The sequence below is a fragment of the Vanacampus margaritifer genome, chromosome 2, assembly GCF_051991255.1.
Source record: "Vanacampus margaritifer isolate UIUO_Vmar chromosome 2, RoL_Vmar_1.0, whole genome shotgun sequence".
Lineage (NCBI taxonomy): Eukaryota > Metazoa > Chordata > Actinopteri > Syngnathiformes > Syngnathidae > Vanacampus > Vanacampus margaritifer.
In genome coordinates this window covers 2,347,648-2,361,234 of record NC_135433.1, presented here as the reverse complement: position 1 = coordinate 2,361,234, position 13,587 = coordinate 2,347,648, and the positions used below count along the sequence as shown (strand labels likewise).

The 13,587-nt window shown below is 38.5% G+C and overlaps 1 protein-coding gene across 1 annotated transcript in view; it reads left to right on the top strand.

Moving 5' to 3' along the window:
- The window catches only part of lingo3b (leucine rich repeat and Ig domain containing 3b), a 102,532-nt gene that overhangs the window by 785 nt on the left and 88,160 nt on the right, over positions 1-13,587 (top strand). The window lies entirely within an intron of this gene.

The window sequence follows — 13,587 nt, the reverse complement described above, 5'->3', positions numbered from 1 at the left end:
GTTGCATGCTGTATGCCGTCATATCGATGGTTTCTTTAATTGTGGCGATATTAATAGGCACTTTATCCCCCAAGTATCAAATGCAAAGCCCGCCCACTGTGATCTATCTATACAGTGAAACCTTAAAAGTAGAGCATAAATCCTTTTCGACAGGCGAGTCCACCTCCACTTTGCTCAGAATTTAAAACAGATTCTCTTAAAGGAAGTAACTTAATGGAACTAATCCATCAAGTCGCTGTCGTGATTCACTCGGTGCTTCGTTCTGTTAACCGCTGTAATGTTGACCATCATCTTGTCCTTAATGACCGGCGAGGACAAGCCTCTTTATGGAATATGCTCGTGCTTGCCAGCTTCAGCACCCAGATTGGAACCATTATTAGCTAAATGAAACCAACAGTGGCAATTGTCAGCTGAGCTCAGTTGCTCCTTTGGTTTGTTCACAATAAAGGGCTTTGCAATCTGCCTTATCAGCATCTTAACTCATTCGCTGCCTTTGACGGTTATAGACGTCAAAAATTCATTTGAACTATTTCTGTTAGTTTCACGTTTTTTTCCCCCACTTTTGTTACCAAGAGTATGAAAACCTAAAATTGTTTTTATTGTACATTTAGAACAGATATAACATTTGTGATAATCGTGAGTTAACTCGTGAAGTCATCCAATTAATTATGATTAAAAATGTTAATCGCTTGACGCTCCTAATTTTTATTAATCTTTTCTTTTCTTTTTTGAAATCGCATCAGGCAATTCCATTTTTGAACTGTAACTAATCGCATGACTTTAATAGTTAACTCACGATTAATCATAAATTATATATCTGTTCTAAATGTACAATAAAATATTTTTTTCTAGGTTTTATTACTTTTGTTAACAAAAGTGGAAAAATGTTAAACTAATAGAAATAGTTAAAAATTATTTTTTGACGTTAATAGCCGTCAATGGCAGTGAATGAGTTATTGTAGCACATCTGCAAGGTGGCTACACTACAACAATCTATTGCAAGGGTTGCGTTCCAGACCAACTGCACGATAAGTGAAAGCCGCAATATAGAAACACACTAGAGCAATGGTGTCAAATATATGGCCCGTGGGCCAGAACCGGCATGACACGAGGTCAAATCTGTTTTTCACTCAAATTGACCGTTGTTGCTAATTTTGTCCACTAGAGGCCGCATTGACGACCATTTAAATTAATTCTGAAATTTGGCTGTTAGTCACGATTTCATGCATAAATTGAGCGCTCATTTTTGTTAAGACATTTGAGATTGCTCTGTAATTAGATAATAATATTAAATGGAAACATTTTCAGGTTGTACTTGTAATTATTTGCACCATAAAAAAAAAAAGGAAATATTTGGGCCTGCCGTTATTTATAGCTTATAAGGCCCACTTAAGATCAATTTTGGGTGAAAGTGGTCTGACCCCCCTGCCCTAGAAAGTATTTAGGGTATTTAAACATACCTAAAATACAGGCCATTAATTTTTTTTTTATTGTAATTAATCGCATGACTCCAGTAGTTAACTCATGATTAATCACAAATTTTTTCTAAATGTTCAATATTTTTTTCTAAGTCTTCATACTCAACATAAAAGTGGATTTATTTTTTTTAACTAATAGAAACATGGCTGCATCTTTTAGTCATTGATACAGTCATTTCATAATTCATTAAATTGTGTTAAAATTAAAAAGATGTACTGTAAAAAGCAAGTGTGATATTAATTTGTGTTGAGGTCATTTTTTATTTGTAAGACGTTAGTGACAGCTCAGTGCATTAATCTTCTATCTCATATTTAACATGAAGTACCTTGTGAAATTTTGCAAATTTTTAAAAATTTAAAATACATCTTAACCCCAGTCTCCACAAATATAGGCATTGTTATTAAATGTATTACTGCTAAATTTTGATGTGGACGCGTCTGGCGGATTGCGACTGGAATTCCCCCAATACAGGCTTTACAAGTAAGGGCCGGTCATTAATCGCACGTTAAAAAAAAATTGTGGCGTTAACGGAATTCATTTTGACAAACAACACAATAGTAGAGAGAGAGTAAGTGCAATGGATAATAAAAATATCGTACAATGTAATGTTTTATCTACCAATTTCTTTGTGGGTTTACAGTAAACACATCCCATTTTTCCAAACTAAATTATCATCCCAAAATATACTGGACTTCAAAAATCATGCCAAAAGATGTACATTATATAATGAACCTATGGCCGTCACTTTCTGTAGGCTTAAAAAGCAGGATTACAGTAGATAACATACAACAAAAACTAGACTGCGCTGAAATACAGAAATTCCGATTGTATTATTTTACAGCATACTATCTCAAACTCAATTAGTGTGCTGCCATACAGTGGTCAAAAAATGAATTCAAGAAGAGTTAGACCAAAATAGTTATTAACTCTACAATAATACCTGCGAAATAGCACGGCAGCAAACCTGTTGTGCTGCTTGGATTTGTGGACAATATTTGAAAGTCCTTTTGAGTCTAGAAAATGACAAAAAGAAGCAAAAACAAACATTCCCTTTCTATTTGACTTGTGTGCAGCTCACTTCACGTCCTCCATGTTAAGCTGAAGGAGTCGAGTTCAGCCATAGAGTGCACGTGCGTAGGCGTGCTTTGTGTACCCTGAGCATGTACAAGATGTGATTTTCAAGCGTTAACTTCAGCAAAAGCGTCGACATTCTCCCACTTCCGTCTCCCATTCTCCTCTCTTTGCACAAGGCTTCCATTTGCCGGCCACCACGCCTGCAAAATGCAAACAATTTCATGCTGTTTTTCTGCCAAGACCTCCATTTTGCCTTCACTTTTCACCCACCCACTTGTCAATCCTCCTCCATTTAGGATTCAATGCCTCCCTCCCCTCTTTCAGACTGGACCGCGTGAGCTGCAGGATATTTGAAATGCAATGTGCGTGTTTGGAACCCTCTCAGGGGAGTTGAGAATGTTGTGCCTAGGGGGTGATGGTCTCTTATGCCCTCACGCAGATGGCGCAAAGGAGGCAGCTCAAGCTCAGGAAGTGTGAGAGCAGTTGATTAAATTACTGCAAATGTCTTGTAACGTTTAGGAGACAAAATGTGCTGATGCAACTGAGAAGGCGCAATTTTCAGTAGTGGTGTTTTTTTTTTTTTTTTTTGGTGAAGCAGGAACGGTTCAGGGAGGGCAACAGTAGAGGCGTTCAAATCCTGGCTTAGTCTGGAGCGTGTGGGAGGAAGAAGTGAATTGAGAAAACTTACTTTAACAGCACTTTCTAATGCCCCTGAGCGCGTTTTCAAGGGGCAATCATGGCACAAGTTTTGTTTTGAGTGCAGTCATTCCAAAGCAATGGGCTGTGACACATTATATTAAAATGCTGGCAGGGCCCTACATTAAGCCTGGGGACCGGCCCTAAGTGATTTGGTGCCTTAGGTCAACGTGCAACCCCCCCAAGGCAAAAAAAAAAGAAAGAGATATATAAGATTTTTTTTTCTTTTTTCTCCAGGAGAGCTCAGTATTGTTCATTCGATTTGACATCATCATTGCTCTCCTTTTTAAAAAATAAAAAAATTAAAAAAATACAAATTAAAAATTTTTTTTTTAAATATATATACATATATATACATATACACACATATATATATTTGTATGTGGGTGAGCATGTGCATGTGCGTGCGTGCGTGTGCGTGCGTGCGTGCGTGTGTGTGTGTGTGTATTCATCAGTTCACCTAAAGCCCATTAAAAAAAAATCCCATACTAATAATATAATATAATAAATTGCCAAATGCAGAAACATCAATGTAAGTTATCACGATGTAGTGGCTCTCGCTAACAGACAGAATTAAGTAACCAGAATCAGGTTAAAGAAAATTATATACGTAGACCATGTTTCTATAAATCTTGATATTTGGTTTTTATTTGAGGCAGATATTTTTTCCATTAAAATGTGATTTATGAGGAGGTTAGACCATTGGTCGATATTCAGAGTTTGTTTATTTTTCCAGTTAACAAGAATTGTTTTTTTAGCGATAGTAAGGGCTACAAGTGTAGATTGAAATTGTTTATGTGGTAAGTCAGTTGTTGTTAGGTCACCTAGCAAACACAAGTTTGGAGATAAAGGTATCCTACAGTCCAAAATAGCGGAAAGTTTTTCTAAGACTTTAGTCCAGAAATACATAACCGGAGTACATAACCATAAAGCATGAACATAAGTGTCTGTAGTGTTTTGTAAGCATTGGAGACAAATGTCGGAGTCTGAGAGTCCCATTTTCTTCATCATATATTGAGTAATGTATGTTCTGTGAATAATTTTATATTGGATAAGTTGTAAATTTGTGTGTTTTGTCATTTTAAATGCGTTTTCACAAACTTGAATCCAAAAGTCAGGTTCCGGTGCTATAGACAAGTCTGTCTCCCATTTCGAGATGGGCAAAGACATTTTTTCAGTATATGAAAGCAACATATATTTTTGAAAGTTTTTTTGTTGTTGTCGGAGAAAGCTTGTTAATATCTTTAGCTAAAACAGGCGGTTGGAGCGTACCCCGAAGTGTTGGAATTTTTTTCTTTATCATATTTTTAACTTGTAGATAATGTAAAAAATTTCCGTTTTTTATATTGTATTTTTGGAGCAAGGATGTATATGATATAAACATATTATCTGAGAAGAGATGGTGGAGATGTGTAATTCCTTTCTGCTCCCACACAGCTAAATGAAACGGTTGGTTGTTAAGTTGAAAGTCGGGGTTATGCCATAGGGGAGAAAGTCCACAGGGCTCCACTTGGGCTTTTGTCAATTCTAGTGCCTTCCACCAGGCAGTCACGGTGGCGGAAATCATTGGGTTTTTAAAACAATTATGACGCTTAATCGATGTTGTAGTAAAGAGTAAATCTCGAAGTCTGAGGTTATTACAATCCTTCTGTTCTAGTTCCAACCAACAGTTAGTGTCTCTGTTGGGTTGTGCCCATAGAACGATATATTGTAGCTGGTTAGCTATATAGTAGTACAGAAAATTTGGTGCCTCTAGACCACCTTTGGATTTGCTTTTCTGAAGAGTAGATAGACTAATCTTTGCTTTTTTTTTTATTCCAGTAAAATTTTTTAACGGCTGAGTCCAACAACTGGAACCATTTAGCCGTAGGTTTAAACGGAATCATTGAGGAAAAAATAGTTTATTTTGGGTAAAACTTTCATTTTAATGGTGGCTATTCGTCCTATTAGAGAAATAGGAAGATTATTCCAGCGCTCCAAGTCACTATAAATGTTATCCAGAAGTGGCGAAAAGTTTAAATGAATTAAATCAGTTAATTTAGGTGAGATTTTTATGCCTAAGTAAGAGATATATAAGATTTAATAGCACACCACACAATATAAAAAAAAAAGGTATGCCTTTCCTATATATTTGTTTACATTAAACCAGCACGCAATTCTTACCTTGTATCAATTAATGTGGAACAATGATTTATGCAAATCTATTTGCAGGTATCTTGAATGGGCTGACTGCTTTATTTTAAAGCCAGCAAGATTTGCCTCGCTTGGATGTAATGGCGGAGTAAACAAGTTACAAGCAAGCTAGGAAGCTAATGCTAGTTTCATTCCGTTTTTCAGTAATCAACAATAGAAAATGGTTAGTTTCACCCAAATGCTCTGTTTTGAAACAAAAAACGGAGAAATCAAGCTTTTTGTGAAACGATATTATTTCATGCACTCTAGCCAATTTGAGACCTTTTTTTTTGTCCATGAATGATGCCACAAACACCTAAACAGTGCTTTACTTCTGTAAAACACTACCACCAACAATGAAAAAGTGTTTTTTGATAGCAAAATACGTTTATTTACATTCAACAGTGGAACAATTTCACAAAACAATTTGGCAAACTATTTACAAATGTGTGGATGTTTCAAATACAGTTCTTCTTTTTGTAACACTCCCCTGCGTGCAAGGCGACGCAGCAGGATTTGCACAACAAATTAGTTTCACTGCGATGGCCCCTTAGCGTGCAGACGCTACACTTTCTTGCTGGCTTTTTTTTTCGTATATACGCCAGGGTGTGTTTGGCTATGTTGCCATCAAGTCTACTCTCAGGTTCATGATACGGTGACGTTACGGTGGTGTTACGTCTAGCTTCCTCATGTCCTTCAGTTCCTATACCGGGTGGTAGATGTTCTGATCCATCTTATCCACTCCATTCATGGTGGCATCGTAGTCCATAACCAGTGTCTTCTCCGTGATCAGACTGTACCCACTCCTCCGATGAATATGCATTGGACTCGGAGCACTCTTCGTCGTCCGATTGAACGTCCGCCTGAGCGTGCTCGCTTGTGCTCCGCGTTTTCCGGCGTTAGCATCGCTAGCCGGTGAGGCTTTATGACGTGATCATAGCCGCCGCGTCAACGCTTCCAACTTCGGCGTCAACCTCGGAGGTCACCATCATCATCATCGTCGTCATCAATGTGCTCTTTAGCACTGGTCGATGCTTTTCGTCTTTGAAAAAAATGCTCAAGCGTGAGCTGCTTGCAACCGGTCGCCATTATGGCTTCGTCAGCCATTGTCCCCTCAACTCAACACTCTAGCTCCGCCTCACGTTTTCTACTGACGCCTACCCAATCTTGTCCAAAGAGAGTCATCGCTGCCATCTAGGGGCCAAAAATAGGTATTATACTAACTAGATCTGCTTGATACTTTCAGCACAGCTGGCCAAGGCTTTCCGACACCCGTCCCCCCCCCCGAAAAAAAAACTTGGTGAACGTCTTTTAACGTCTTTGGCGCTCCTCCGTAGGTTTTTACTAAACGTCATTTAACGTTTTTGGCAGTAAAAGAGCTAGGACAGGCTCTACCCGTGACCCTAATAAGGACAAGAATGATAGAAAATGGCTGGAAGGACAATTTAGCAAAAATGTCAATCAGCTCCTCTCCAGAAAACAATCACATTATAAATGACTGTCATGCCATTGTTGCATATTCAGCTGAGCCTTCGAGGCGTCCTTTCTCATGTACAGTAAACACACACACAGTTATTGTGATAGAAAAGCCGTGTCTGTGCAACCTCACAAATGATTTTCTTTTATTGCATCCTACAGATGAACTAAAAAAGAAAAACTGAGAAAATATTGTTTTGCTTTTGTTTAGTCATTTTCTTTTCTTTTTTTTAAATCAGGGCGTCAGACTTTTGGCTTTGATTGGAAAAAATACTGGAGATGACTTTTCTATTCTCCAGCATCAGAGTTTCTTTTTTTCCTTTTTCTTTTTCTCCCCTGAAGCTACAATTGCCTTCCCCTGCCCAGCACAACACGCAAACACACACACACACAGGTCTTAAATGAACTGCGCTATGTGATGGGGAAAAAAAATGAAATTCCGCAATAACAGTAACAAGGAGAGCAGAGCCTCAGGTGGGCTCAGATGTGCCTTGTCACGTGCAGAGAGAAACCAACATGATCTAATATGAGGAGTCTCCGTTATTAGCCGGTGTTGTGACCTCTGGCCTGTCGGTTGTCGATACCCATTTCCGAGGATCACCAGATGAAAAGCTAAATACACATTCAAGCAAACCCGACATGTTGTGAGTAGCTAAGGTGGGAGTAAGTCACAAATTACTGTATGTGGGAAAAAAATTCAAGCAAGTCGAAAGTCGAGTCAGAAAATCTTGCTTAGTCACAACATATTTATAACATAAGATTACATTTTGTAGAATTGGATTTATTTTATTTTGTATTTTCGTCACACTGTTACTGTGATGATAAATACTGAAATATTGATGGTGTCGGGCCAAAACCTTGTATCTCTTAAATAGTTACTTTGCAGGAAACCACAAAACTGCATGTTTATTCAACCATTAATACTACATGCTCAAATAGAGCGAACCTTTTTCAACACTTTCGGTCAGTAATTTGTAAAAAAAAAAAAAGAATAAAAATAACACCCACATATATGGACTGACCAATAGTATCGATTTTTGTGAAAGAAAAAAATGTAATTTATGATGCATGTTTCGGTCCAATATGCCTAATGTGGGACTAAACATGGAAACCATCAGATTAAAAAAAACTATCAATTAGCGTGCGAAAACGTGTGACTAAGAGGCACTTTGTATTTTGTCACTTACTGAAGTTCGTTGTAAATGACGTGCATTCGTTTCCTTGGAGCCCTGCCACATCAAATATGGCGGCTGTGCTCACTCATGACCAGAGAGTGAATTAATGTCTATGCTAAAGAAACAATCCTTTTTTTCATGATAGTTTCAAAGTGATTCTCTCCATAGTGTCTAATGTATCAACTTATTGTCTTCTCAATTAAATGCACAACTGACATCAAGTTTTGTTAATATTTGACCAGCTATTGTTGAGCTAAACTGTTGAGCTAACCTAGCTAGCTTAGCTTCATAGTTCAGACAGTTAGCTTACTTGCATCTGACAGATGAGCGAAAATTGATTTTCGAATGTAAACAGAATGACTTGCCAAGTCGTCGAGTTCAAGTCAGTCGAGTCGTTGATGTTGAAAGTTATGAATGAGCAAACTCTGGTGTATGGATCCCAATGTTGAGATCAGATGTGGCAAAACATTCTACTTTAGTGGAAGTACAGATAATTGTGGTAGTAGGCTATTGTTTCAAAAGCTTTTCTTAATTATGGTATAATTAGTATATCAGACTTGAGAAGAATGTGTTCCTATATGGTTTGCTAACATTTCAAAATACCCCCCCCCCCCCCCCCACACACACACACACACACACACACAAAAAAAAAAGCTAAATCAGCCAACAATAAGAACTTCAAAAAATACAGCTCTCAAATAAGATTGAGAATTTTTGAACGGCAGGATTTGCAGGGATGTGATTTTTCCGCTAATTCGCGGAATTCCGCTTTTTTTTATCCCCCCCCCCCCCCAAAAAAAAATCAAAAAAAATAAAATAAAATTGGACGGATGTGCTCTTTCCTTTCCAGCTTATCATTACTGGCTGCTACTTTGCATTCATTCTTTATTGGCATTTCTGCACAAATAAACGGTGCATTTTATGGGGATTGTCTATCTTGGACATGGTAATAAAAACATGTTTCATCTTCATTTCATAGTAATGTGGAGCTGTGTGATATTTATTTTAAAGCTGCATGGGCGTAAATGCTGCAGCTTTATAAAGTATGTGTTAGATCCCATGTTAACGATACATTCCAATCAATTTGAGGTTATTTTAGTGGAGGCATAAATATAAGAATAAAGTACATTTTTTTGTGGGATATTTGTGGACCAATTAAATGAAATTGGATCTGGAAGTGACGTGTGCGCCGTGCCACACAATTTGATGATGCTTTGAAATTATATGCATTTCAAACAGGACTTTAAAAGGTCTCCTATTATTCAACTTTTCAACATACTGAAATAGTTCTCAAATGTGTTAAAAACACGTCTGTGACATGCATTCGTCAAAATTGACTTTGGATCTAATATTTTTGCTGTCCTTAAATCAGCCCAAAAAAACGCTCTGTTCAAAACAGCCTGTTTTAGGGGCGTGTCCCTTTTATGTAAATAGCTGCACCAGGCCACGCCCTTCTTTCTCGAAGGGGCCGTGATTTGGGTCATGGTAGCCATGTGCTAATGTTTTGAATGAAAGCGACTGGCGATGGGAGCAGAAGAAAAGAAAAATACTAATAAATGTATTTTACACATTTGAGAACTATTTAAATATGTGGAAAAGTGGCATACCATAAGAAAAAGTAGCATAACGTTACTACAGAGACGATGTTGTAGCGTTATTTTGTGATTGTTTAGGCAATGATTATTTTGCCGTAAGCGGCAAATCTCTTGCGAACGTTATTTTGCCGTGAATGTCTCCAATTTGCCGTGAACGCTTGTAGACATTTACAAGCGGTTATGAATAGCACAAATGTGCACATTTAGGGCCACTGCGCGCTCGCAACGTGCAAGCCGTCTCGTCGAGACCACTTAGCGGCCGGTTAGCATCACAACGTCACGTCAACTGGGTGGCGAGTTGCCAGTCACGGCAAATTAACCACCGCGGATTGTATCTTGACGAAACAATACGCAACCGCTTGATATTATCCAACCACCGTCTGCTTTATCATATCTGACCTCTTGTAACCAAACAACCTCCACACGACAAATGTAGCTCCCAATTTAGGCACTAAAAATACACCAGTAATATGGTAGAAAGTGCACATCTCGTATTCAAAAATGTTAAACTTCCATCTTTCCCGTTTGCAGTCCACTATCCAACCTTTTTTGCTCGGTCTCAGCAACAGTAGCACTTGGACTACATTTCCCATGATTCTTAGACACAGGAGCAGGAAGTAGTGCTAGTTCCGGTATAATGAAAACACACCTACCGATTAGCTACAAATGAGAACACAAATGTAAATAGAAAGGAATCTAACAGTTAAATTCCCTTTTAATGGCTTTATCGCATGAATCGTAAAAAAAGTGTGTGATTGTGTTAGAATAAATGTACATAAGTTATCCCATATTTACTCTTATAGAATTGCAAAGCATGACTTATTCTCTTGCAGCTGCAAAACAGGAACTGTGCCCTTATTACACTTTGCGGATTAACTGTTGACTGTTGAAACCTTCAGCGCTGAAGAAAGACACGTCTGTATTATTATCTGCGCAATGACTCATATCCTCGATGGTTGCTGCTGAATATCCCCCCAAGCTTTAGAGTAGCAATGACTGTGTAACCAGGGACCACCCTAAAATAAATAAAAAGAGAGGGCTGGGCAGAACGTGCTTAAGAGCGGTAGGAGATTGTAACTGTGCACATCTCTGTCCGTTCTCCTCGCGAGCAAAAATAATCGAAGTCTTGTCTGTTGTTTATTAAATGTTCTAGGTTGACTAAACCTGACAGATTGATATACATATGGCAAAAAAACGGGATGCTGGGACGGCACATGCGTAACAGCGGGACAAAACAATGGGGTTGGCGAAATCCACCGGGATGCGAGACCCGAGGCTCAAAAAACGGGTGCAAGTGAAAATGCGATGTCAGGTTACCATATGCTATCGCATAATTTGAAACAACACTTTAAGCAATACATGTTTGTACAAACACGGGCGACAGAGGTGATGCTATCGTATAAACCTTCCATCACGCCATAGAAGTGATTGATTGCGATGTGTGTTTTCCCCAAAAAAACAGCAGTTTTGATGCCAGCAGGGAATGTTGACACATTGACAATCCAATTTCCGTAACATCATTTCTGGAATCAGCGGCGGATCTCCGAGACAAAGAAGCCGACGTGGATGAAAGGAAGGCGCCAGATAAATTATGGTCCTGACACTTTTACACACATCAGAGTGCACAGCGCTGCACTCGTCTCTGCGGGGGCCTCGGGCCAGCTCTGCATTTGATAGTCAAGCTTTTATAATGGAGTAAAGGTCCTTCCTTAATTTAAGATGCAATTAACTTATTTCATTTGGAGTGCGTGCGTGTCTATATGCAGCATGTGAGAGGAAGCGGGCGTGCGCGCTCATCTTGCTGCAGGACTTTACGTTATTACAGCCAATGTTAAGATTGAAAAGTAGCTATACTGCTATAATCTTTTCCGCTTTAAAATTCACAGTTAAGTAGACATACTATGGGAAATTGACTTTGGCAGTTCATGTATGAATTATTGGGTTTGTGTCTTTGTTTCCAGAGAAAAATGAAACAACCAAACAGGCCATGTGGTGCAGTGTGCCGGGCCCCACCGGGTGGCGCTCTTCAGCACTATGCAGGCTCAGAATTGGCCTTTTTTTTATAACTAACAATTTATAAAATTGTATTTTATCAAGAATAATGATATTCAAAGAAATACCAATTATCTTTGTAAGGTAAATTAGTTCTAAACATATCTGTTTAATACAAAGCCAAGTTCAAATGATCCAACTTTCTAAACGTGTTGAAGTGGATGAGCCACTCAAATCCACTTTAATAAATGTAAACAACTCCGACTGAGTATTAATAATCTTTTGTTTACGATTATGCCAATTTTGTAATTGTGGAGTGTAATAATTGAAATTGTAATTGGATTTTGATTAATTGCACAGCCCCATTTTGAACCAATCGAAGGTTTTATTCATAGCCTTACAGATTAAGACTATGAATAAATGGTAGGCTACTTCATTTATATACCGCTTTTCCACTGGATTGCGATCTTGAATTAGAATTTGTTGTCGGCTTTGCTGCTCGTGGATGTAAAGTGCCCACTTTTGTGCCCCGCTCAACTTTTCATGCCAGAGACGCCACTGCATGTGTGCAAAGTTTGGCAAATGTTTGTGCACGTTTAGGCCCTCGAAAAATGTGATTCATTTCTGACAAGGAAAATAATAATGATAATATTACATTTCTGCAATGTATTGGCTTGATCGAAACAATTATGTAGCTTGGTGATGACCTATTGACCCTATTTTTTTAGACTCTGACTTTTTAGGCTCAACATACAGCCAGCCAGCTGTAGATCCGCCCATAGTTGCCACGGTAACCCAATCTGTACTCCCCATTGACTCGACAGTATACGGTGGCAGAAGCTCACTTACATGAGACTGGACCGCCCCCTTAAAACAGGCTAATTTCAGTAAGTCAACAAATTTAGATTCTTGTTGCTTGGGTTGTTGTCACTGACATGCTAAGGCCCGAAAAACAAAGCAACAAGTTTTCTCAAACGGCCGACAGTCGGACTCTACTTTTACTGCGATTCACAATTAGAATCATTATTGATTGGCGTTACAACTTCTCAGATGTATCAGCCAATCATAAAACACACACGAACTTGCACCCCCCAAAAAATATGTTTCTATCCGCACCTTTTCCTTTATTGTTACGTGTTTCCTCTCTTTGAGGCAATGCGCTTCTTCCTTGACAATCGCACCATGATTTTGCGGTTCAAAAAGAAATCTACAGTACAGTGTATGTTACTTGGAGCCTCAAAAACTATCCTGAAGATGTGCGGTTCTCAGTTGTGTTGTGTCGTTTGTGTTTTTTTAAATATTTTTTTGTAAGAACAAATATTTTCAGTGAACGGATCACTTCCTGAAGTGATTTGTTCTTTTCTCAATCGAGTCATTTTGTCAATCTTCGCAAACGACCGCCAAGCAACCAGTGTCAGATGGGGGCGGGACTTTACTGAATATACTGCCACGCTATTGGCTCTCGTGAAGGAGTCACCGAAGAGAACGATTCGGTGAACGAATCTTATGAATGATTCCTTTTAAAGGGAAAGTCAACCCAAAAAGATTTCCTTGATAATAATAAGTTCTATGCAGCCCCACTAGTCGCTCAGATGGACAAAAATGACTGGATTTTGCTGCATAACTCACATTCCACAAACGTAATATTAATCAGAGGTCACATAGAACATATTATACTTCCACTTTAATGAATTGATTCTAATTCTAATTCTTAAAAGAATTGTCATGCCCATCACTATTTCATACCAGTTCGTTAGAGTGAGCAAATGTTCCTAATAAAGTGAATGAGTGCCTATTCCTTTACCCTGGCATACTAAAAACAACATCACATCAAGTGGTGCGCGTCATTCCGAAAACTTTCGAAAGAAAAATGAACAGTAAATCAACAGTGCGAAATAGGCTTGTGATAAAAACCAAAGAACAAATGT